General features: G+C 45.0%; 1 protein-coding gene across 2 annotated transcripts in view; it reads left to right on the plus strand.

The window, feature by feature from the left end:
* Positions 1 to 3766: 3766 nt before the first annotated feature.
* Positions 3767 to 26897, plus strand: part of SUSD6 (sushi domain containing 6) — a 103845-nt gene continuing 80714 nt past the window's right edge. Inside the window, exon 1 of one of the 2 annotated variants that reach the window (XM_031001838.3) lies at positions 3767 to 4060. The gene's annotated coding sequence lies outside the window, so the exon portion shown is untranslated. Of the gene's footprint in view, positions 4061 to 4140; positions 4433 to 26897 lie in introns of those variants that run through there. The other variant, XM_055362198.2, reaches the window with a different exon arrangement.

Below are 26897 nucleotides of genomic sequence, written 5' to 3' on the forward strand. Positions count from 1 at the left end.
GCTACTCGGGAGACTGAGACAGGAGAATCCCCTGAACCTGGGAGGCGGAGGTTGCAGTGAGCTCAGATCATGCCACTGCACTCCAGCCTGGGCGACAGAGCAAGACTCCGTCAAAAAAAAAAAAAAAAAAAAAAGATTTATGCTGGAAATCTGGAAGGACCCAGGAATATTAGCTCAAAGGGCCATCTTAAGTCCTTTTAGAATAAGGCAGGGTCTGAATTGAAAAGTGAAAATAAAAAATTAGCTCTGGTTTAAAATTCATTATGTTAGGTGGAAGAAACAAAAAATCAATTATAAAGGCCACATATTTGTATGATTCTATTTATAGAGAGTGCTCAGAATAGGCAAATCTATAGAGACAGAAAGTAGATTGTTGGTTGCCTAGGGAGGGAGGCAGGGAAGGTGGTAGGGAGGGAGGAAATGGTAGTGACTGCTAATGGGTATGGGAGTTTTTTTTAGGGTCATGAAAATGTTCTAAAATATTGTACAACTCTGTAAATATACTAAAAACCATTGTTCACTCTAAATGTACAATTGTACGTGTGCAAATTTGTACAATTTGTAAAGTTATACAAAATAAATCTACAAATTTAAACTGTGAATTGCTGGTATGTGAATATCTCAATAAAGCTGTTAATTAATTAATTAATTAATTTAAGACACAGTCTCACTCTGTCGCCCAGGCTGAAGTGCAGTGGCGCAATCTCAGCTCATTGCAGCCTCTGCCTCCCAGGTTCAAGCAATTCTTGTGACTAGCCTCCCACATAGCTGGGATTACAGGCGTGCACCACCACGCCAAGCTAATTTTTATATTTTTAGTAGAGACGAGGTTTTGCCATGTTGGCCAGGCTGGTCTTGAACTTCTGGCCTCAAATGATCAGCCTGCCTCAGCTTCCCAAAATGCTGGGGTTACAGGTGTGAGAAAGCTGTTAAATTAAAAAAAAAATCTTAAAAATTTTAAAGAATTTAATTTAAAAAATCTACGATCCCTCCCACTTGAGAATGTCTAAGTCTAAATTATTCTTAACCTTCATCTTGTGAGATCTTTTCAATGGCAGAAAGATAATATTCACCCCAGGCCAGGAAGTACCATTCCATTGTGCGGGTGAGAAGAGAAAGGCCTATACGTAGAATGTAACAGGGGCTTTTCGTCAGCTCTACCGAAGAGGCCAGTGGAACTTCAGATAGGAGGGGAAGAGAAGACAGGAAAGGCTGGTGAGCCGGCATTTATAAAGGGAGGAGACTTGACCCTGATTCTGGCAATTCAAAGCAGAAGGAAATGGAAGCTAATCCCAGCTGTAACCCAGCTACTCGGGAGACTGAGGCAGGAGAATCCCCTGAACCCGGGAGGCGGAGGTTGCAGTGAGCTCAGATCATGCCACTGCACTCCAGCCTGGGCGACAGAGCAAGACTCCGTCAAAATAAATAAATAAATAATTAAATATTTAAAAATGTTTAAAAATTTTAATTTAATACTTTTCTGTGGCACTTTGGGGCTCAACCAAAGTGCCACAGAAAAGTAGAAGCAGCAGCCTTGGGAAGATTCTGAAGGGTAAGTAGAGAAGGCCTTCAAGATTGAGGAAACAGCATGGGCACCTGGTTTGTGACAGGAATGGCTTGTTAGAGACCAGCAGGTGGTATGGGGAGGATGGAGTGGGGTGTGTGGAGGGATGGAGAGCATTTGGGCCGGACTGTAGACAGCACAGGATACTACAGTCCTTGCTGATGAGTTTGAGTTCATTCTGTGGACCCTGAAGGTCTGGGAGAGGATTTTTTTTTTTTGAGACAGTCTCACTCTGTCACCCAGGCTGGAGTGCAATGGCATGATCTTGGCTCACTGCAACCTCTGCTTCCTGAGTTCAAGCGATTCTCCTGCCTCAGGCTCCTGAATAGCTAGGATTACAGGCATGTGCCACCACGCCTGGCTAATTTTTGTATTTTTAGTAGAGAAGGGGTTTCACCATGTTGTCCAGGCTGGTCTCAAACTCCTGACTTCGTGATCCGCCTGCCTCAGCCTCCCAAAGTGCTGGGATTACAGGCGTGAGCTACCGCGCCCGACTGAGGATTTTTGGGTAGTGGTGGACAGATCTGCATAGGGTCTCACAAGGGATTTTATAAGGTGGCAGTTCTTGTATGAAGTTACTGAGCCTCTTAATGGCCAAACTGACTTCAGTGCACAGCCAGGGGCTCAGTTACTTTGGCAGTTGATCTGACCTGAACCATCCATGCCTGCTTTCTTCCCTTTCCTTTCTTTCTTTTTCTCCTTCTCTCCATTCGTCTTCTCCAATTCTTCCTCCATCCCTTTCCCTTGCTTCCTTCCCCCTTGTCCCCTCCCTGAGCCTTGGGTCTGCCTGGTGTGTTCCTGCTGCCCACACTGATTTGGTTGTGCTCTGCTGCAGACCCAGGTAGTTCTGAAGTGTGCTTTTCAATCTTCTAGTGGTCTGGGCAGTGTGGCCCCAAATGAGCAGGAAGGGAGGGGTGCCCATCTTCTCTAATGAGTCTGGACCCAAGAAGGCAAGGAAGAAAGAAGGCAGAACAACGATAGGCTTATGAAAAAGGCATTATAGCAACGAGCCACAGGTTGCTGTGGGGCCCAGAAGGGAAGGGTTCTTTTGGGGATGGGTCTGTGTGCATGGGGAGGAGCATCCTGTTTATTTGGTTCAAGCTACTTCACAAGGACATGCCTTGTTAATTCACAGTGCTTTTCCTGAAAGCCTACTAGAACTAGGCCTGGTGAGAGGCCCTGAGAAGGTGTATCCTTTTGTCCAAGAGCATCTGGGAGAAGAGGCCTGCCTGACCCAAGCTGCAGCAAAAACACAAGTCTGTAGGTCCAGATGTGGACTCTACCACTGATTTACAAGTAGGAGTTCCTTAACACTTATGGAGGACCTCTGAGACCGACACGGTGCAAGGCCCTGGGGTACAAAGATAAAAAGCCAGAGTCCTCCCCATCAAGGCGCCACGGGCCCTGTAAACACATAAACCGAGGACACACTGCATGAGAGATCACCAATAAACGATGTAGCCATACAGTGCACAAACTGCTCACTCAGTATGTGCTAGAAAATAGCCCCAGAAGGCAAGGCTCAAGAGGGGAAATACAGTTAGGAATGTGGCAGGCTTCTAGCCCAGGCTCTGCCAGTCCTGGCTCTGAACTGCGGTTTTCTCAACCTTGAGATCCCTTGTGTGCTTTTAGTATGCTGAAGGATCACTCACTTCGGAACGCTAGTGAAAATACAGATTCCCAAGTCCGACCCCACTGAATCACAATGGCTGGAGGTCATTCGGGGCCCCGAATCTGCATTTTCACCCCCACCCACCCCCCGGGCAGCTTTAACGTTGGCAGGCTAGGAACCACAGTTCGGAGTACTGCTTAACAGGGAGATAATAACCTGCTTCAGAGCTAGGTCAGACGAGCAATTCAAGAGCTAACAAGGCAACATGCGCCAAAAGCCTTGTAAACCTGAGGGCAGTACAATTATTTGCAAATAATAGTAATTCAATAATGCAAATAATAATAATAGTAAACGAACTGGAGAGCGCACTGCAAACGCCGCATAGTCCAGCTGAGTCGGTGCCACCGCCCCATCCACTCCAGCGCAGAGGGACTGTCTCTTTAAGGACCCCCCACCTCCCCAACCGCGTCGCTTCTCCCTTGGGTGCCTGGCCCGGCCGCCGGCGCGTGCGTGCAGGGCCTCCCGGCGGGGCGGTCGCGGCGGCGCGACGCCGGCGCCGTTGCGTGCGCGCCTGGCCCTGCCCCTTTCCCGCCCCTTCCCCGCCCCCTCCCCTCCGCGGGGCCTCCCCCGCCCGCGCGGTACAGCTGGGTCAGTGACGCTGGCGCTGCAGCCGTCGCTACCGCCGCGTTCTATTCTCCGAAGCCGGCGACCGCCCCACCTCCTCCCTCCCTCCCGCCCGCTTCCTCTGCCCACAGCGCCGGCCAGAGCGAGCTAGACAAGGGCACGCGGGGCCTCGCCTAGACCCGAGAAGACTGCGGGAGCGCGCAAGCGGCGGCGTGGAAGCTGTGAGCGCCCCCATCCCGGAGGTCTCCGCCGGCTCCCGGGTGAGTTGTCACCGCGGCCCGGGGGCGGCGGGGCCGGCATTGTGCCATCGACGCGCTCGGCCGGCTGTCAGGGGCGCGGGACCAGCGCGCACCGCCCAGGAGTGACGCTGGCCGGAGCCCGGGCCGGCTTCGGCGGCTCCCCGCGCTTCTCTGCGCCGGCCCGCTGTCACCCGGCCGCGAGCCGCGCCGCTGGGAGCCCCGCGCTGGCGTGGCGCGGCCAGCCGGCCAGCAGTGGGGGCTGCGCGGCCGGGGGGACCGGCGGCTGGTTTGCGGCCGGGAACTTGGTGACCCGCGGTCCGGGGCGCGCCGTCCCGCGTCGCTGCCCGGGCAGCGCCAGAAGAGCCAGACGCCGTGCCGATGGGTGCAGAGGAGGTAGGCAGAGGCCCTCTGTGCCACTGTCATTACTGCCCTCAGCCCAGCAAAGCTGCGGGGCTTGCGCTGGGGCAGGGCTGGCTTAGAGAAGGTGGATTTCCTGAGGAAATTTCAGAGCCCGCCTGTGCGCACCGCAGCATTCGGGAGCCCCCGCGCTTCGGCTGCTCTTTAATCTCAAAAACTTCTCTTATTAACCAGGCTAAACTCCCCGAAACCAGCTCTTTTCTTTCAAAAAGTAGGCACGTACATACAGACTTTCCTTTTTTTCGCTTGGTTTTGAGACCCCAGCTATGAGTGTGGATCTGACTCTCCCTCATGGGAGTCGTGGCTGGGGAGCTGCTGAAGTGGAGAAAAGTTACCCTGGACGAATTTAGGAGCAGGAGGGGGAGGTGGTTATGGGGACAGCAAGACCCAGGAGCAAAGAGGCGTCAAAATAAAGTCTTGGGCTGGTTAAAGGGAAGTTGGCGTCTGGGCAAGGAGGCCTAAAGCTGTTGTTCCCACAGAATTTTCTTTCAGTGGCAGGCGACATGCTGGGCTTTGTTGCTCTCGCTAACTGGGCTCCTGTGTGCTCTTCCAGAGGTGCAGTAAGATTACTCAGTTCAATTAGGCCTAGGGATTTACTTCCTTTTTTGATCTACAGAGATGGGAAGTATGTCTTTCCTTCACAGTAGTTAATTCATTTCTTGCTGTTTTCGTTCCTCTGGTGTAAAAACATACATAGGAGTTACGCACACACACCTTTTCTGTTTTGGGAATTCCACACCCAAACTGTCACCATCTAGTGGAGGCTAGTAGAGACATGTGCTTGGCACTGACTTCTGAGTTCTCTGGGTTTTGTGTTTTTAGCTAGAAGCATATTCAACCAGAAATTAAAATTTTCCTGGAGTTGGGGGAGGTATGTCTACATCTCAGGAAAGAAGGTATTTAAGCAGCAATAATATGGAAAGGTTCCTGAGGACTTACTGAGTACCAACCTTTGTGCTAAGGGCTTTACTTTTTTGAACTCATTTAATAACAGACTTTTGATGTAGATATTATTATCCGCATTCTTCTAGTTGAGACCCAAACCAAACAAATTAAATAACTCGCCCATGTCACATAGGTATCTCATGGTGGAGCCCACAGTCTGAACTACTAGATTATACTGCTAGTTTCTGGTTTGTTTACCTTTTGGTAAAATTGAACCTGGAGTCTTTCTAAAACCTTCTGAAAGCACTGCTGCTTCAGGCTGTTTCTCAGATCATGAGCATTCTAAACTCTTTCTCCTGGGTACACACTTACGGTGTGTTTGCATAAGATTCATTTGTTCATTCTTTCATTCAGTACTCCCAAGTAGTTATGTGATACCGAATGTATGCCAGGCACTGTGCTAGGTATTGCAGGTACTGCATTGAATAAGTCAGAATCCAGCTCTCATGGACTCACAGCCTTTAAGTCAATTTGTTTTGGTTTATGTTGTTAGCTTTCATTGCTGGCCATTTGCTGCTGAAGGAACTTCTGCCCAGCGAGTTAAACAGAGGACAGTATTGGTATGAGTCCTGATAGATAGGACTTCCTGTCTACAGAGTAATTTTTTGGATACTGTAGTAGAAATGGCATATGAAACAAATCCTCACTTACACCTAGATAGAGACAGGTGCCAGGGTGCTCAGTGTTTAAACCCTGAGAGCAAACCCACTGTCAAATGGGCAAGTTTGACTTCTTTCGCTGAAGCCTGCCTTCTGAAAGCCCAGAATTTGGTGAGATAGGAGAGAAAGAAGGGTAGAATGAGGTGTTACAGATACAGGCTGGCAGATAAAGAGACCTCAGCACTTCGTCTGTTTTCCTGGCCAGTCTCTGAGGTGTGGTGATTGAACTTGTGTTCTTTTTTATTTTTTATTTTTTTGAGATGGAGTCTCGCTTTGTCACCCAGGCTGGAGTGCAGTGGCACGATCTCGGCTCACTGCAACCTTCACCTCCCGGGTTCAAACGATTCTCTGCCTCAGCCTCCTGAGCAGCTGGGACTACAGGTGCGTGTCATCACGCCTGGCTAATTTTTGTATTTTTAGTAGAGACTTGGTTTTACCATGTTGGCTAGGCTGGTCTCGAACGCCTGACCTCAGGTGATCTGCCCGTCTTGGCCTCCCAAAGTGTTGGGATTACAGGCGTGAGCCACCGTGCCCGGCCTGAACTTGTGTTCTTATGTAATGTTGCATCTCTCAGTAGGGGATATCCTCTTTTGCTCTTTTGGTGGGGCAGCAATTCCTGCAGCAGACTTCCCTCTACATACACACACACACCCCTTCCAAAAGGTAATAATTCACCTGGTTTCTTTAAAGTTAGAACTTCTTTCAAGTTTATTGCTACTAAGCATTGTTTCACTCTCTCCACACTTGTCCATTTCCCACATAAAAACTTGGCTTTTGCTTCAAATATTTTCTTCTGCCCTTTTTTCATATCCTTAGCTCTTCTGACAACCAAGTTACTACTGGTATCATTTGTAGGCTGGGAGAAATACAGCATCTTTAAAAAAAAAATAGTGAGGTACATACTCTTCCTCATTTCAGTACCAAACAAGTGAACTGTGGAGAATGAAGCAGAACCACTTGCCAGCAGAGAGGGAAGGCCAGAGGGCACACGTGGTTGTCTTTCCCCTCTAGTTCCCCATTTATTAAGAGACAATTCACACTTGCAGGCCCAAATGTCAGCAGATCCCTTGGGCCCAGGTTGTGTAATTGCCATACATGAAGTGAGTTATTAAGCTCCTGAAATGACATGCTATCTCCTAGTTGAAGCTGACAAGCAGGATTTATTTTCCCTCTTCTTTCTGTCTGGACTCTATGGAAGTCTTGTTAGAGAGTGTTCGCTCAAGCAGTGGGAGAAAGATCAGAAGGAGCCAATAGAGGAAGGAGCCCCATGTCTTGTCTTCTTTTCAACTTTGAGAGCAAACATTGCTTTGTTGCAGACTTGAATGTTGAGGATTAGGACATTTGGTTAAATGTAAGCTTTGGGACAAATGCAAAACTAGGGGAAATAGAGACTCTTTCCCCAGGTTTCTCATGAGCTCCATAGTACTCAGGAACCTTTGGGTGGACTGTCCTTGCGCGTCAAGATCTGTTCACTCCACCCCTGGCTTGGATTCAAGGCAACAGCCATTGTGTGTCCCTTGGATGAGTGTAAGTTTGTGTTTCTGTGTAAGAACCTTTCATCTTAAAAAGTACAAGTTCTGGGGAAAGAGGTGCCTCTTACAAGGCTTAGGTTTTCGCAGCAGAGCCTGTTAGGCACCTGTGTTCTTCTTGGGCTGATGTGTCTGCGATGGTGTCCTTTTTCTTCCCTTTTTAGTTTTTTTTGGCCTGGAAACCAGCAGGGTGCCTCCATTTGCTCTCTCATCCTCTGGTTCTTACTTGAGTGTGGAAGTCGCTCCACTGGTGGACCTTGCAGTGGCACTGAGCTGGGTCACTTCAGCTGTGAAAGGCCAACTGTACTACTATCAAGGCTTGGGACAGTTAAGCGTCTGTGAAGGTACTGGATACAGCGACAGCAGGAAGTGCAGCAGTGAGAACTGAAACTAATTTCACAGACTGTGGTGTTGCCTGTGATGTAGTCCCCCTCCCTGGCTCTTGTATCTCAAAAAAGGAAAATAGCCACCCTTGAAACATCTGAAGGCTGCGTGCCAAGAATTCACACAGTACTCCTGAAACAGGATATTACTGAAGCATTTTTCTCAAACAGAAACAGATGTAGTTCCCTGTTACTGTCGCCAGTGTTAGTAGATCCTTAAAATTACCTGACAGCAGTGTGCCCTTAAATGTACTCCCCGCTCCTACACACATACACAAGTGTTTTATTTTATTTTATTTTTTGGCAAAGCCTCCTTGCTTGATTTGAGGGAAGTTAGCCTGGGATTCCTGATGACAGTAATAGATTCTCAGTGGGTTTGCAGACGGCAGAGGTGGTGACTGACAATTCTTTATTACTCAGAAGAGGATCTTCTCTGGTGAAAAATGATTCAGGATTCTGCAGTTGGAGATTGGATACAAAACCTCAGAGAAGGGACACAAATAGAGATCTTTCTCAGCCTCCCCTTTCTTGCTACCCTTTGTAGAGGAGAGGGAATGTCTCATATTTCTAAGTCCAGCCTACTGCCAGTAGTGACTTGCCTTCACCCACAGAAATTTAAGATTAGAGTGTGGAATTGCCCTTTATGTAAACTGTCCTTGCTGAAATTTTCTTTGACTAGACTAGGCTTCAGCTTGTGACAAAGACAGTAAAATGAAACTGGCTTCTGGGAATGGCATAAGAGCCTGTTTGTCCAATTCTTCCTTTAGATTGTTCTCAGTTGAGCTCAGCAAACTAAGTGGACGGAGGCTTGTAAAAGGTAACTGCAAAAAGGGTACAAGGTGATTTTGCTTAATTTGCATTTTAAATTATAGCAGTCTATGCAAACTGTTTGAAGGAAGACTGAGAGATGTTTTTTGGTGGGGAGGCACAAGATTACGGATAGCTTGGAAAATAAAAGGGAAAAAAAATCAGCATGATTCTACCACCCTAACATAATGTGTATTCTGTTTTTTCCATCTTCAGATGGTAGTACCTGTACATTCAGCTTTGTATTTTTTTCACTTAGCTTTTTTTTTAAACAGGTCATAAAATTCACCCATTTAAAGTACAATTCAGTGGTTTTTAGTATATTTACAGAGTTGTACATCTATCACCATAATCTAATTTTGGAACATTTTCATCACCCCAAAAAGTCACTCCCTATTTCTCTACAATCCTACCTAGCCCTAGGCAACCACTCATCTTTCTCTCTATATAGGTTTGCCTATTTGGACATTTCATATAGATGGAATCATATGATATGTGGTCTTTAATAACTGGCTTCTTTCACTTAGCATAATGTTTTTGAGGCTTATTCATGTTTTACCATGTATCAGTACTTCATTCCATTTTATTGCTGAATGCTATTCTGTTGTATTGATATACCACATTTTGTTTATCCATACATCAGTTGATGGACAGTTGGGTTGTTTCTGTTTTTTGGTTATGAATAATATTGCAGTATTGCTAAGAACGTGTGTATAAGTTTTTCTGTGGGTATATGTTTTCATTTCTCAAGGAGATATCTTTAAAGCTGCATCCATCCATATCTCTACTTTGCGATTAACATTCTCCTAGGTTATGCAGTTTGTTTGAGGAAGAACAGTGTTTTAGTAAACTCTTGATCCTACTGTGGTGTTGCGGATATTGCCCTGAATCAAGAAAAGGTGCCACCAAAAAAAATCCAAAACCCAAAAACAGAAAGAGAGAATCCTGTTTTTAAGTTTGAACTCTCCAGTAGCATTGTTTCCAAATATTTGGTGCAGAACTTTAACCATTGGTGAGAGTTGACAGATGCCATAGTGCCTAAATTCAATGCACATGTACTGCTGCTTTAAACAAATAAAGAGGATTTTCAATGCGAAGCCTCAGCTCTAAATCTCATCTTTGTGTTTTATAGAGAGAACTTTACCATGAACCCCCAAAGCCTTCCTTATCAAATGTGATTTATAGTTCTCAGAAGCTTTTCCTTTTCTTGTGAAAAATTCCATGCCAGGGTTCTGTGCACCTGCTCAAAGGCTTCTGCTAGGTTGGGGAGTGGAATGCTTATTGAACTGAGAGCCAGCCAGCAAGGTAGGGAGGAGGGAGAGGGTCTGTGAGTGCCCTGAAAATGTAGATCTGAGAAAGAGTGCTCTTTAGAGCAGCCCCCCACAGGGCTTTTCCAGGTGGACCTCAGGTGTAACCCGAGGTTAAAAACAGATCATGCCAGACACAAAAAGGAGCAGATGGTGCTGCTTGGAGTGTCATTTCCTCTACAGGATGTGTCCCTGTGTGGTTTTACATCATGCCAACCATATTAATGAAATAATGCAACAGAATGTCTCCTTTTGCCCTTGTTCCAATTGGAACCACAGGCTGAGTTTCCCTAACCTGAAATATGAAGTGCTCCAAAATCTTAAACTTTTTGAGCACCCACATGATGGAGAATTCCACACCTGACCTCATGTTTTAGGTCACAGTCAAAACTACCTTCAGGCTATGTGTATTAGGTGTAAATGAAACATAAATGGATTTTGTGTTTAGACGGGGTCCCATCCCTGAGATACCTGATTATGTATATACAAATATTCCAAAATCTAAAACATTTGTGATCCCAAGCATTTCTGATAAAGGACACTCAGCCTGTACTAGCACTTGTGACCAACAGCTAGTCTTGCTTTCAACAGCTAGTCTTGCTTTCCCTGATCCTAGATCCCTACTAAAAGCTCTTGAAAGTGTGCATATGCAGGCTACCTAATGATTTAACGGAGGATCAAGATGGTTACACTGCAGAGAAACAGGAGGGATAGGGCATATGCCCTTTGTCCAGCAAGACAGACAAAAACTAGGAACTTGAATTCTCTTCTCTGGATTCCTGTATCTGGAGCCAAGGCCAAGGATCAGTTCTTCTAGAAAGTTCCCTCCTGTGTGTGTGTGTGTAAATGTGTGTGAATGCAGCCATAACTTCCCTGCCAAAATTCATTGCCAAAAATTTTGTGATTTGAAGCAGGCCTTACCTGTTAATGCAAATTTGATTCTCAAATCCTAAGAGTTTCCAAAGGTTGAGTGAAGTGAGACGAGACTCTTAGTTGAAGATCCAGATGCTTCACTGTTGCTATCTAGATGCTACCAAAACTCCCAGCACAACAAAGTATATGAAGAGAGGCTCTAGGTTCATGAAATGTTAGAGTTGGAAAAATGGGCCTTTGGGGTTCTTCTTATTCTACCTCCTCATTTTAAAGAAATGCAAGTGGGAAATGGATGCTCAGAGCTGACTTGCCTGAGAGGTGAAAGGGCTAGTGGAGAAGCCAGGGCCCCTGATTCCTAGTCTAGTGCTTTTGTCTCCCGGTGTGATCACCTCTTTGTTTCTCCCCCTCTTCTGGGCCTGGTCCAGGAATGGGGGTTGGGAGTCCAGCAGGGTGTCGTGGTTCATATTTTTGGGAACAAATTCAAGTTACTTCTGTGATTGTAGTTTTGAGTCTAATAGTGAAATTACAAAGGCAATGAGTCATTAAGTCCAATTCTTCTGAAAGAAAACTGTTCTTAAAATGGGTGCAGAGCCCTCAGGGCTGCTCTGCCTATGGAGTAGCCATTCTTTATTCCTTTACTTTCTTAATAAACTTGCTTTCGCTTTAAAAAATTAGTGTAGTTGTGTTTAGGCTGTGCCTGCTTAACTTTTAAATCTCTGTGCTGTGTATCTTTGCCATTCAAAAACGCCACCTGGCCTGGTACGGTGGCTCACACCTGTAATCCCAGCACTTTGGGAGGCTGAGGTGGGACAATTGCTCAAGACCAGTTCAAGACTAGCCTGGGCAGCATAGTGAAAATCCACATCTCTACAGAAAAAAAAAAAAATTAAAAATTAGCTGGGCATGGTGACACACACCTGTAGTCCCAGCTACTTGGGAGGCTGAAGTTGGGGGATCGCTTGAGCTTGGGAAGTCAAGACTGCAATGAGCTATGATGGTGCCACTGTACTCCAGCCTGGGTGACACAGTTGAGACCCTGTCTCAAAACAAACAAACAAACAAACAAAAACCACCTGACCCCAGGCCAATGGGATGTGTTCTCTGTCTGGGAGAACTGATCCCACACCTACACCCCGTTAACCGACCAAACCCTTCAGAGCTGTGTCTCGACTTCCTTGGGCTTATTGTATGTGGAATCAGCTACCCACCTAAATGCAGCATGAACACACATCTATAACTGTATGTCTCTAACCAGGCACAAAGGAAGCAAGTCATATATACTGGCTTTCCCCATCCCAGAAAGCCAGTGAACAGAGTCTTGTGTTTAGTGGGTGCTGCTGTTTCAGTTGGCATGCTTGAGGCATTGCTAGAAAAGTAACCAATGATATGTTATCTGGTCCACCCCTTTATCAATCCTCCATCTGCCTCCAGGTAGAAACTCTGCCATGGGAAGACCGTCTACCTCCTTGTTTCTGTCCTGTGGGAGTTTTGCTTGTTACACAGCAGAATAGCAAGAAAAACAGGCTCTGAGTTTCATAAGAATTCATCGATCCATCTTTCCTTTACATGTACCCTCAAGGCATAATAATTTGTGAGCCGATAATCTGGTTAGGCTATGATGTCAGACTGGTGGGAGGCTGGTAGGTGGTTGCTGCAGAAACCAAAGGGAAGTAAGTCTAGTTGTCTGGCAAATAATTAGTGGATGTCTGTTCTAGGCACTAGGTATACAGTTGTGAACAAAGAACAAAATGGACATAGTACTTGCTGGCACGGAGTTAGCATACTGCGGGAATACTCACGAGGTTTTTAATTTGAGAGTAGTGTTGGAGGAATTTTTTGTGTACGGTAGACTTTCAGCTTGATTGTTTGGGATTTGTCAGTTACTTCTGTGCTCCAAACCACAGTCATCCTGGAAGGGAAGAACTTGAAAAGTATCGTTAGAGAGTTTCCCCTAGTCTCCCCATTAAATAAATGAATTGTCTTTCTCTGCAGTGAGCTAGGTCTAAGAGTTTGGTGTGCTTTGAGGATTCCTGTTTCTTGCTTTATTTAATCAACTAGTTTTTAATCTGGGAATGTTTTCAGACCCTGACATATCCTATTTTTAATTAAAAGAAAAAAGGAGATGTGGGTTCAACTATGAGAAACTGGGAGAAGGGGAATAAGAGGATCAGTGGCATCAATTCCTTAGGGAATCTTTTTTCTTCCATCTCCCTCAAGCCTCAATTTTAGATAGAAATGTTGATTTGTGAGATCTTTTTCCTGATATATCTGTGGTTTTACAACCTGCTGGGAGTAAAGGACCTAGTTCCCAGTAAAAGTACACCCTCCCCCTATATTTTACCTCTTTGGGTGGCCATCTCTGTGTAGGCCCTGGTTCCAGGCTGACATTGGAAGTTCCCTGAGGTTGGTGACTGTCTGATCCACTTCCTTGTACCCCCTCCTGGATTAATTGGATGATTAATAAATGATTGACCAGGTGTAGGGGATTAAAATAACAAGTATAGGAGGGCAGGGTGACTTTGAGGTTATGAGCCTTGATGACAAGGAATGAAAGAGTGGTATTATTGATGAAATTCTAAAAATGGAGTCATTTGGAGGGAGGCCTGGTTTGAGTGAAAAACAAATGTAAACAGGGTGTTAAAAAGCTGTTAACATTCACCAAGTTCACCCTGTCTGGTGGCAGGAAAAGAAGTCAGCTCAGGAACCATGGCAGTGGGAGGTGAAGGAGAGAGAGGGTATTGGAGGTTGTCCAGAATGTTTTAGCAAGGCCAATCAAAAACAAACTATAGGGCCCCCTTATTATGGGGCTGAAGACCAGAAAGTCATCCCTGCTAATTTTTAGGTAGCAGGTCTTTGTTTCTAGAATTCTGTTCTTTTAAAAGCCTTGGGAGGCATCATTCATTCCTGAAAGTCAACTTACACCTTTGCCTCTGTAGTTTGGAGAGAAATATATTTAGTATCCAGTGTGTCAGGTTGCAGGCAAGGAAGTAGTTAACACTTTTCTCTTTGTTCTCCACAATTGAACTGTTTTTGGGGGGCAGTTCTACTGCTTCTGGAATTACATAATTGTGTGGGTCATCTCCTTTGAAGGTATGTCCATGCTTTTTTTAAAGTACATCGTTGAAAGAAGGGTGCTCTGTACAAATGCTGACATGCTTTTCTCTTGGGTTATATGTGAGCAATGGTAGAATGAACAGACTTCAGGGTTTTGGTGTTGGTATAGCTTTCTGTGAATAGCGAAGGTATTAGGAGGCTAATGTTAAGGCAGCAGGTGAGGTGGTTTTCAGGCAACACATCTGAACTCATTAATTGATCAAGTATTTATCAGATGCTCTTTCCCATATACTAATTATCTCCCCAAAGGAATTCTTTGCAGCACAAAAGTTTAACGCTTAATTATACATTTTGAATTGTTCTCCAGTGTTTTTTTGGCTTTTTTGTTTGTTTGTTTTTTGAAACAGGGTCTTGTTCTGTCGCCCAGGCTAGAGTGTAGTGGTACCATCGCGGCTTGCTGCAGCCTTGACCTTACGGGCTTATGCGATCCTCCCACCTTAGCCTCCTGAATAGCTGGGACTACAGGCATGCATCACCATGCCCGGCTAATTTTTTTGGATTTTTTTGCAGAGACGGGGTTTTGCCATGTTGCCCAGGCCGGTCTTGAGCTCCTGGACTCAAGTGATCTGCCTGCCTCAGCCTCCCAAAGTGCCGGGATTACAGGCATGAGCTACCACCCCGGCCCAGTGTTTTGGTTAGTCTCTTCTCTTCATAGATTTCCACCGCCTTGAGGATGGTTTACGTTTCTCTGTGTTTACTGTGCAGACTGGACATCCATATTGATAGCAGTAAAGATTTCTTCATTTTACAAACTGCTTTTTGTTTTTTTGAGATGGAGTCTCACTCTGTTGCGCAGGCTGGAGTGCAGTGGTGCGATCTCGGCTCACCGCAACCTCTGCCTCCCAGGTTCGAGCGATTCTCCTGCCTCAGCCTCCCGAGTAGCTGGGATTACAGGCGCCCACCACCACGCCTGGCTAATTTTTGTATTTTTAGTAGAGATGAAGTTTCACCATGTTGGTCAGGCTGGTCTCGAACTCCTGACCACAAGTGATCTGCCCACCTTGGCCTCACAAAGTGTTGGGATTGCATGCGTGAGCCACAGCGCCCGGCCAAACTGCTTTCATGTAAGATATCGCATACTGTCAGGAAGATTGTACTCCCATTTTACAAATGGGAAAGATAAGACCTTTGGCAACCAGTATGCATATGGCAGCAACTGTACTTGTATGTAGTAGTGATGTTGAGTCAGCTGGGGTTCAAATGCTAAATCAGACACCGGTATGATAGCACATGTTGAGAGGTGGGAAGCCTCCTAGGATTGCAGACTTGATTAACTTGCCAAGGAACAGCAAACAGCAACATGATAGCAACAGCCCCTTTTTGGTTCCTCCATCCCCATCTCGTTACAGGTACCCTAAAGTCAGCATGTATTTGTGTACTAATGGAACAAAAATACGAACATGTGCATACAGTCATGTGCAGTGTAATAACATTTTGCTGCATATATGATGGTGGTTCCATAAGATTATAATGGAACTGAAAAATTTCTATCATCTAGTGACATTGTAGCCATGGTAAGGTCATAGCACAATGCATTACTCACCTGTTTGTGGTGATGCTGCTATAAATAAATCTACAGCATGGCCAGTTGTATTAGAGTCTAGCACATACAATTATGTATAGTACATAATAGATGATAATAACAGTGTTTCTGGTTTATATATTTACTATACCATGTTTTTTGTCGTCAATATAGACTGTACTCCTTCTACTTAGGAAAAAACTCCCCAAAAAAACAGTTAACTGTAAAACAGCCTCAGGCAGATCCTTCAGCAGGTTTTCCAGGAGGCATTGTTACAGGAAATAACAGTTCTGTTCCTGCCTTTGAAGACCTACTAGTGAAATAAGATGCTGAGATAGTGATATAGATGATCCTTACCCTGTGTAGGCCTAGGCTAATGTGTGTGTTTGTGTCTTAGTTTTTTAACAAGAAAAGATTTTTTAAAATAGAAAATAGCTTATAGATAAGGATATAAAGAAAGAAAATATTTTGTCACAGCTGTATGTCTTAACCTAGGTGTTATTACAAATGAGTCAAAAAGTTTAAAATAATTAAAAAGTTTATGAAGTAAAAAAGTCACAGTAAGCTAAGGTTAATTTATAGAAGAAAAAATTTTAAAAAATGTGTAGCCTAAGTGTACAGTGTTTATAAAGTCTACAGTAATGTACAGTAATGTCCTAGGCCTTCACACTCACTCTTCATTCACTCACTTACCCAGGGCAATTTGCAGTCCTGCAAGCCCCATTCATGGTAAGTGCCCTATACAGATGTACCATTTTTTATCTTTTATACCATATTGTATTTTTTCTATGTTTAAGTATGTTTAGATACACAATTACCATCATGTTAGAGTTGCCTACAGTATTCAGTAACATATCTGCTGTACAGGTTTGTAGCCTAGGCTATGCCATGTAGCTGAGGTGTATAGTAGGCTATGCCATTTAGGTTTATGTAAGTGCACTCTGTGATGTCCACACAACAACATTGCCTAATGACACATTTCTCAGAAAGTATCCATGGAATCAGAGTGACCCTGCTTCAGTCTCAGTTCTGCCATGTATCAGCCATATGACCTTGAGCAACTTTAACCTCTTTGATACTTAGTTGTTGTTTTTTTTTTTTTTGAGAGGGAGTTTCGCTCTTGTTGCTCAGGCTGGAGTGCCATGGCCCGATCTCGGCTCACCGCAACCTCTGCCTCCCAGGTGCAAGTGATTCTCCTACCTCAGCCTCCCAAGTAGCTGGGATTACAGGCATGTGGCACCATACCCGGCTAATTTTTTTGTATTTTTAGTAGAGATGGAGTTTCTCCGTGTTGGTCAGGCTGGTCTCGAACCCCCGACCTCAGGTGATCCACCTGCCTTGGCCTCCCAAAGTGCTGGAATTACAGGTGTGAGCCACCATGCCTGGCCGATACTTAGTTTTATCATTTGTAGGATAGAAATGATGTTAACACTACCCATCTATAGAAGGGTGGCTACCAAAATTTTGATTATTGCCTGGTGTGGGGAATTCTGGATGTGAATGGTAAAGGATAAGGGGAACTTTAACTTCTTAAACTTGCTTTTTGTTTCATTTGAATTTTTTGCTATTGGAATGTATAACTTGAATAATTTATTAAAATTACATTTAAAAGTACTCCCTTGTAGAATTTTATGAAAATCAAATGAAATGGGATATTTAAAAAGATAGGTATGTGTCTGACAACTAAAAGATACTTAAATGGCAGTTTGGGGAAGTATTAATTAGTGGCTGACCCTTTTGTAGTGTTAAATGTTCTGTCTGACTGTGTGGCTTTAGGTAAGTCTCTTAACTTTGTTAAGCTCCAGCTTCTTTAACTGAAATTGGGAGTTAAGAGTAGTGTGTATTCCATGGGGGTTTTGAGGATTAAATGATTCTAGATGGTTAAGCAGTTAACTCAGTATCTGGCACATAGTTAAGTACCCAGTAAATATTAACTTATCAGCTTTTATCCTCACAACTATGCTTGAAGAGAGGAGGCAGTGAGTGTAACTTTACCTACTTTAAAGTTACAGAAAATGAGGCACAGGGTAGTGGGTGACTTGTCCTAAGGCTAGATGTTGGGTTAGCAGCAGAAACGGGGCTGACGCCTACATGGTCTCCTTCATGTTTCAGTGCAGCCCTGTCAGAGTGGGTGGCAGCAAACCACGGAGGCCTCGCGGATGTGCAGACAGGAAGCACTGGCCAGGACTGCGGATGTGAAGCTCAGCAGAACATGGCCGGTCTGGACAGAGGGGGTTAGCAAGGGTCAATGTGGGGCTGAGTGAGTGAGAGAAGCCAGCTTAGAACCACATCCTTTTTCCACCTTCCAGGGCAGATGGACCACATCCAGAGTGATCAAAAGGAGAGGCTTGTTTCCTCTCTCCGCCTCCTGGTCTTGTACGTGGCACCCTCTTTACCACTCCCCTCGTGGTTTCAGTTCTCTGAACTCTTGTCACATCTAGAAAATTCAGGTCTGGCCTTCTCTGTGAAACCATCCCTGCCGCTGGAGTCCGCACTGACAGCCACACCACCCGCGTCTGCTCATCCTCTCCCGCTTTCAACCTGGATGGCCTGTGTGAGGACAGCTTTGCTTCTCTAAGGAAGGCCTCTCTCCCTATACCACTTTAGTGCTCCCCATGGTGTTCCACCTGCTCCCAGAACAATCTGCCTGTTTGTGGGACTGAATGGTTGAGTTGAAGCCAGTCTTGGTGGGAAATAGGTTTTGAGCTTCTCTGTGGGCTCCTCTTCTGTATATTTGCATTTTGAGAGGGGGAAAAAAAAGCCCTGAGTGATTTCTGCCCAGTATGGTTTCCAGAGAATGCGAGATTCTCCTCCTCAAACTCAGTCCTGGGGCCAGAGCTGATTAAGCCCCCGGCTTCCCACCTTCCCACCTTGGGTTTTTACAGTATACTTCTTATCCTTGCCCTTTCTGTTCTCTGCTTATCAGACCTTCCCACATGTGCCCTGCTCTCTTCCTGCTGCACAGGGGTCGTGAAATACTTACCAATTAGTGAAAAATACAGACAATGCAGTGTCAAATTTTACCAATCTCACTTTGCACAGTGGACTGGAAGATGGCATGTGCCCATGTGCCATCTTCTTGCAGGACTTGATCGTTTTTGTGTTTGCATGTGTTTCAAATATTCCCTTTTCCAAATTTGCATTTAATGGTGGCTGGCAAACCCCCATAGTTCACTTTTCATTTTTCATTGTAGATATTCTTTGAATATCTCCTTGCTATGGGTATTGGGCTTACATTTAATAATTCCCCATCAGGATCTGAAAAGTATGAGGGGGCCTACCTATGAAGCACCATTTTTTTCATGCTTAATACCAACTAAGTCACCAGACTTTTTTTTTCTTTCTTTTTTGAGATAGGGTCTCGTTCTGTTGCCCAAATTGGAGTGCAGTGGCTTGATCATAGCTCACTATAGCTTCGAACTCCTGGACTTAAGTGCTTATCTTCCCAGCTCAGCCTCATAAGCAGCTCGGATTACAGGCACGCACCACTATACCCAGCTAATTTAAAAAAAAACGTGTTTTTTTTTTTGTCTTGCTGTGTTCCCCAGGTTGGTCTTGAAGCCCTGGCCTCAAGTGATCCTCCTGCTTTGGCCTCCCAAAGTGCTGGGATTACAGGCATGAGCCACTGCAACTGGCCTGTCCCACTTCTTTAGAGGACTCTGCTCTGACTCCCACTGGCTTGGCAACAGGTGGATCCTAGAGGATGTTAAAGACCTCATGGAAGGGACCCTCTTAACTAATTGCAAAATAAGAATGTTCATTGGAAAAGAAACCCTCCCACCACCATGGTGGAAGTCCCTCTAAAACACAAGTTGTTCAGGACTTTTATTATGTTGCTCTAGTATTAATCTGGTTTTTGAAGATAGTCTTGCTTAAATTAATTCTGATTTCAAGAGTGATGACTAAAAGTTTTGGAGGAGGTATTTAGAAAAGGATGAAGCTCTGGGTTTATTTCACGGCTAATCATGAATTTGCAGGAGCAGCTTCAGGACACCAGGGAGAGGCATGGCACACTGCCTTGGAGCTGTCCTTAGGATGCTGCTACCTTTTAGGGACATACTGTAGGCAGTCCTTGGACTATGTAAAGTTGTGCCTGGGCCTTATCAGAAATTAAACAGATGGTATTTATTTATTTATTTTTTTCTTTTTGAGACAGAGTCTCACTCTGTTCCCCAGGCTGGAGTGCAGTGGCAGGATCTTGGCTCACCACAAGCTCCATGCCATTCTCCTGCCACAGCCTCCTGAGTAGCTGAGGTTACAGGTGCCCACCACCACACCTGGCTAATTTTTTGTATTTTTAGTAGAGATGGGGTTTCACCATGTTAGCCAGGATGGTCTCGATCTCCTGACCTCATGATCCGCCTGCCTCGGCCTCCCAAAGTGCTGAGATTACAGGCGTGAGCCACCGTGCCCAGCCCAGATGGTATTTCTAGTAAAAGTGGCAGATGTTCTTGCTGTCAGAATTAATTTTAATCTTTTTACATGTAAATGTGGGATTATGGGACTCTTTTTTGGGGGGTCTTAGTCTCATATGGAAGTGCTGCTCTTACTTTACAGAGATTTTATTTATCCCTTGCTCTTACCCAAAGTGACTCTTTTTTTTTTTTTGAGATGGAGTCTCGCTCTGTCACCCAGTCTGGAGGGCAGTGGCGCGATCTTGACTCACTGCAGTCTTTGTCTCCTGGGTTCAAGCGATTCTTCTGCCTCAGCTCCTACGTAGCTGGGATTACAGGCACCTGCCACCACGCCCAGCTAATTTTTGGATTTTTAGTAGAGACGGGGTTTCGCCACGTTGGCCAGGCTGGTCTGGAACTCCTGACCTCAGGTGATCCACCCACCTCTGCCTCCCAAAGTGCTGGGATTACAGACATGAGCCACTGCGCTCGGCCCCAAAGTGACTCTGAACTCTGTTTTCCCATCCCCTCTGATCACTTTCTCTCACCACATGGGTCATTTGTGGTGGCAAAGTACAAAGTGACCAGCCTTCTCTCTCGTAGAATTTGAAGGTTGCTGATGGGGCTATGTTGCTAATGGGGCTGTGTGCTTGCTACAGAGATACTGCTGGTGATGAAAGTGTGTGACATTTCTGTTATTCCTTTGGGTTAAGACATCTGTATTTAGCAGGTATTATACCTAGAAGGAGTGTCTATATCAGAGTATCCCAGAAAAGAAAGAAGAAAAATCCCCTGGGGAGTGGGAAAAGGCAGAAAGTATTGAATGTGTGCCCTGTGCCAGGCAGTGTGCTCAGTGCTTTAACTCGGTAGGCTAATCTTCACTGGATAAATCAGGAAACCAAGCTCTGAAACATTTCAGTACTGTTAATTACTGTATTGGAACTAGAACCAAGGTTGGAGTGATTCTAAAGCCTGTGGTGGGTTTTTTTTTTTTTTTTTTTTTTTGAGACAGGGTATCACTCTATTGTCCAGGCTGGAGTGCAGTGGGGCTATGTAGGCTCACTGCAGCCTCCGCCTCCCCACCTCAGCCCCCAACCCCAGTAGCTGGGACTACAGGCACATACCACCACACCCAGCTAATTTTTGTATTTTTTTGAAGAGATGGGGTTTTGCCATGTTACCCAGGCTGGTCTTGAACTCCTGGGCTCAAGTGATCTGCCAGCCTTGGCCTCCCAAAGTGCTGGGATTATAAGCATGAGCCACTGAGCTCGGTTCTGCCTATGGTTATTTTATGGCAGGTAAAGAATATGTGGATTAGAAAGTTGGGTGAGGGATGAGGTGGTGAGGGAGGCAGAGAACAAATGCCTGGAGAGAGGAGGGTAGGGCCAGGTGGGAGTTGCAGTGGAGGGGCACTTGGGAGTGAATGGTCCTGGTGAGGGTGTGGAAAGGAGGGGTTGGTTAGCAAAAACAAGCTGAAGTGGAAGAGAGGTTGGGGGTCCCTTGGAGGGGGTGTAATGTTGGATGATGGCACTTCTTCCCTGAGGGGCGAGGGATGGACCAGAGGAGCCTGGAGGACCAGATAACCTCTGTATTTAGGTAGATGGCCGTTGGGCCCCCACAGGAAGCCTTTTAATCCCTGGTATTTATAGACTGGCCTGTACTCTACTGAAAGGCAGCTCCCATATCAGTCAGCAAAGGCAACATTATCTGCCTTTGAAACACCACCTCCATGGATTACCATTTGGCCCAATGGGAGGGTCTGGATAATGCCCATTATATTATCCTAATTCCCTGCTACCTCAGAGGTTGTTCAGGGGCACTTCTGCTGTTTCCCTCTGAGTGACCTCTGGCTGCCACACTCTTGCAGATGCTCCTTTTCCTCTCAGGGATGAGTCGGAGCTGGGACTGGGAAAGGCAGCCCTCTTGTTTCGTTCAAGTTGGCCAGGAATGCCCAGGAATGATGATTCTGTTTTGCCAGCTTCTTGCCGTGAGGCTGGGGTTGCTGTGTTTACAGCACAACCAACCCTAAAGTCAGTGCAATTCACCGTGGATTTATTGAGCACCTGCTAGTATGTGCGTGTGTTGGGGGTGGTATATGAAAATGATGGAGGCAGGTCTCTGACTTAAATGAGGGAGGGTGGGCAAACAGCTCCCACGGTCGGCAGTTGAACCAGTTCCTATTCTTTCTCGTAGGAAGTGTCCATAAACATTGTCTTGTCTCATTTGCATGGTTGTTGAGAGGTTTGAATGTAGTGGTAATGAATTGAGAGTGCTTCTAAAGGTATTAAGCTCTCGATTTATGTAAAACTTTCTTCAGTATTACTAGGCAGGCTGATAATAAAAGCTAACATATATTGAATGCTTTCTATTTGCCAGGCACTGCCCTAAGTGCTTTCTATATATTCGCTTATTTAATCTTTATAGCAACTTTGTAGTAGATTCCTTGTGTACCCACTTAAAAGAGGATTAAAAAAACTTGCCGAGGATGGCACAGCAGGTAAGTAGCAGAGCCAGGCAGTCTGAACGTTTGGCCAGACACTGGCCACTGTAAAGATCTTGTGGAAGTCAGGGAGTAGAGGTGGTCTCTCTCCCCCAAGTGAAGGCAGCAGCCAGGACCTACCGTCAGAGACCAGCAAGGAGCAGAGAAAGGTCAGGCTGGTGCCTCAGAAAGCATCAGCATTTCTGCACAACTTAATTAAATTACTGAAACCTTTTCTGAGCTTGGAGCCATCTTTCTTGGAGAGTAATACAATTGAAACAGATAATTTAAGCCAAGGAGGAAGGACAGAATTGGTGAGCTCACATATGTAGATGGACATGTAATGACGTCTGACTAAAACATAGAGGAAAAACCTTAAAGTGAATCATGTTTATTCAATTTCCAAACAAGTGCAAAGACCCAGGCAGCGTGCTTCATGTTTGGACTCTTGAAGAACACACATGGAAAAAAAAAAAAGAAAAAAACCTCTTCCCCTCTCAACCCTTTTCTAAGTTTTTATTAAGAATATATTAATTTGAGCATTAATATGCAATGTATCCATCTTTGTCAGTTATTTTCCAGAAAAATCTAGCTCATTTTTTGAGGCAACTTCTAGCCAAGTTGTTTCAGTTGTGGAGAATTGGGGTCAAGCGTACATGCTGATCATGGAAAAAGCAATCTTAAATGCACGCCTGTAAAGAGGACTCTGAGAGTTCATGTTTCTGAATTCTTGTTTTACTCCACTCCATTCTGTCAACAGCTTTCTTAACATGAGATGCCTGTGACTTAAAGTGATTATCTGTTTCCTTAGCAATTCAGGGGACTTAACCATCATCTAGTGACCTGTGTCCCCAAAGCTTGCTGCGGCTTCAGAGGTCTCCTAGAATGCCCCAAGGCAGTGTCACTCAAAGTATGCTTTAGCATCACCTGGGCCACCTTAGACTTTCAAAATCAGCCCTCACATGTGCATGTTCAGCTGGCTTTCTGCTGCTTGCTCAAGCCAAGTCCAAGTCCTACCCCACCTTAAGGGGGTGCATAGCTGCAAGCAGCAGGGGAACAATCTTCAGACCTTCCCATCTCTTTTTATAATGATGCCTCCTAGTCCATAGTATATCTAGGATAATTTTAACATTTAAAATGAATTATGTTATATAACACGGAATAAATTTCAACTCTACCAAGATTGCATGCTTTTGGGTCAGACTGTTTAGTTTGATATCTTGGTCTCATCACTTTCTATCTGTGTAAGCTTGGATAGATTATTTAGCCCTTCTGCTTCTGTTTTTTGTTTTGTTTTGTTTTGTTTTGCCTAAAAACGGATATAACAGTACCTACCTTTTAAGGTTGTTGCAAGGATTAAATAAGATATTAGATGTAAAATGCTTACATCTGTGCGCAGTGACTAAGCACTCAAATGCCAGTTAATAACAATGATTCTGTGATTATCCTGAGGTTTCATGTTTCTGGAGTAGGATTATGACCACAACATTTACAGAATGAAGTCCTGCAGGATGACAAAACATCCCTGTCCCCATTGACACAGCCCCAAGTCACGGGCTTGCAAAAGAATGTTTGCCATCCCTAGGAAGCCTAACACAGGGCGCTGGGAAATGCTTGCAAAAGCAGATATTCTCAGGTCACATCCTTTGAGTTTTCTGAGGCCCCTGTGTTTAAAGGTACAGCATGACTGTTCTAGGGTGGTCAGAATCTGTCACAGGTGGGAGGGAAGTACTTGTTTAGAATATGGCAGAGAATCCACCAAGGTGTTATAACCAACAACAGTCTCTTCTTCATTCTGGGCTTTTTCCTCCCCTTATGCTTGTTTAATGGTTAGGAAAGAGGGCTAAATTGTACTTTTCCTTTGTAAAGGTGCACATCTCAAATTTGTTTCCCCTAGTAGCTTGTTTTTAAAAAATTTTTAAGACATGACAAATTATACTTCTTTTTGGAAGAAAGATTAGGAAATACAGGTTAATGGCAACCCTTCTAGAGAGCACCACTGTTCACCCTGCTATTGTCCTGCTGCTTCTCTCCCTGGTCTAGGATGTCAGGGACGGCAGAGTGGCCGGGTGGAGGGGTCAGGCTTCAGAGGGAGGAGCTGCATTTCTGGGAGCCAGGCTGGCCCTCCTGTTGCTCTCAGGGCTGACACTTCTCTGTCTCATCCCTCCTCCCTCAGTAAATGCAGCTGGGAAGGGTTGCCTAGAAGGGGAAAACTCATCGTGTAAGGAGAACACTTCCCTCGTGGCTTTTAAAATGTAATGCTTCCTTCCCCTTTTCTCTTCTTCTCAGAGTAAGAGCTGCCAGTAAAACTTCAGTGCAGGACTGTTGAGACGTATTTGTCATGATGTGATGGACAAAAGAATTGTCAGCTCCTCCTTTCTGTATCATCTCATTGATCCCCCTTTACCCCCTTGCAAATAAGAATTACAGGAAATCACAACTAGCATTAAAAACAAAACAAAACAAAACAAAACACTGGGCAGATGGGAAGGATGAAATGTGTAACCCCCGTTCCCAGAAACAGGCAGAATGGCTGAGATGACTGACCCTAGCATTTGGTGTTCACTGAGCCAAAGCATTGCCTGAAGATAATGACACCGTCTGGAAATCAAAACCTGAGTCTTCCTGCTCTCATCCAAAACTCCCCTCTTTTGAGCTTCTCCAATCTAGTCAGTGATCCGCCCTCCCAGGTCTTTCTTTCACAGGTTCCTATCTCCACCACCCTAACCAGACCTTGTCATCCGCTGGCCTTCCAGGCTGTTTCAGTCTCTCTTGCCAGGTTCACCGTGCTAGAACACGGTTCTCCTCTCCGGTGAGACTAGGTAAGAGAAAAAAGCCCTATGTGTATGAGGTAGCATTCCCATCCCTTCCTATGGTAGAGGTGTTCCTTCAGCATATTCTTGGTCCTCAAATATAGGAGGCCTTTAGGAAATGATTGTTGAACTGGATTAGGTCAGGTTTCCTGCTCAAGAATATTTGTTGACTTCCCACTACTTACTGATCCAAGGCAGAATTTCTCTGCCTGTTTTTCATGGCTGTGCAAACTGGCCTTACCTTAAATATTCAGTTGAATACTCAATACTTTGTGGAATAGCCAGAGCCTGCTATGTGACAGATGCTAAGAAAACCAGCAAGAACTGTCCCTTGCCCTGACAGATTTCAGAATGGAGTTTATTTTCTGTTCTTCCCTGATCCTTGGCCTCTCTCCCCGACCTTACCCTGCCACCCCCTATCTAGCATGCTTGCTTCAGCATTCCTGCCCCAGAAGGAATGTTCCTTCTTTACACCCTCATACTTATTCAGCCCTCAAAGCTTTCAGGTCAGATCTCCTTTCTTTCCTTTTTAAGGCGCTCTTTGATTATCTTGGTTCAGATTAATTTCTTTTTTTCCTATTTTTTCATTATTTTGTTCATAACTCACAAATAGCTGCAGCTTATTCTTCCTTATATTCTAATCATTCATATCTCACTGGTTAGCATTTTATTGCACCCATGTAGAATACTGAAATAGACATGCTTGCCTTATTGTGTGTTTTGATTGTTTGCTGTCTGGGTTTGCAGCTTCCTCAACTCCACTGAAATTCTTGGTAGGCTGGGGATTGTGCCTTCTTTGCATTTTAAAGCTGTATATAGAAGATTGTCAGGAAATGATGATACATGGAATAAACAAATGTGAACCATTGGAGGTGAAAGGCGACCTGATAGTACTTTGGGAGTGCAGTTCCCAGTAGGATTTTGGGTGGCCTGGAGCACAGCAGCAGCTGGAGGCTGGGGACCATCCAGTTTTAGGACTCTGGTGACCAAGACCTGAGAGAAAGTGGAAAGGTCAGGAAGGGTCAGACTTGTCTCCCAAGAGTTTGTATTATCATGGGATTCTCTTGAAACTCTGGTTCATGTGGAAAATGTGCTTATCCTAGAAGTTGACTAGGGTTCTTGGGGAATGACGGTGAGGCCAGATGCCTCTGTTTGATCCAGGTTCTCTGCATGGTGAATCACCCCAGAAGGAGGGTGTGAAAGGTGCCTGGCCACAGGGAAGCTTATAGCTTCAGGGAATGAACTCTTAGGAGCAATGGTAAGCAGACCTGTCAGATTGAGGATTTGATTTATTTGTATTATTGGCATTTGTATTGATTTTTCTGGGGAGTTTGGGGATTTGAATGTATTTTGCAAATACAAACATTTTCTTTGTCATGTCACTGATGTGGTTTATAGGCTTATGTTGCATTTTTTCTTTGAATAATAGAATCTTGCATGAAATTAAAAGCAGTATCCTCCACTTCTGACTTGGTAGGGCTTTAAGCATCATGCTAACTTTTCCCCTCCATCTCCCTTTCATTTCTTAGATCCACCTAGGACTGTGAAATAGGTTGGTAACATCTGTGGGCTAGGACGGTTTCAGCCAGCTAAATTCCCTGTTACACAGTTTAGAT

Source organism: Gorilla gorilla, chromosome 15, assembly GCF_029281585.2.
Source record: "Gorilla gorilla gorilla isolate KB3781 chromosome 15, NHGRI_mGorGor1-v2.1_pri, whole genome shotgun sequence".
Lineage (NCBI taxonomy): Eukaryota > Metazoa > Chordata > Mammalia > Primates > Hominidae > Gorilla > Gorilla gorilla.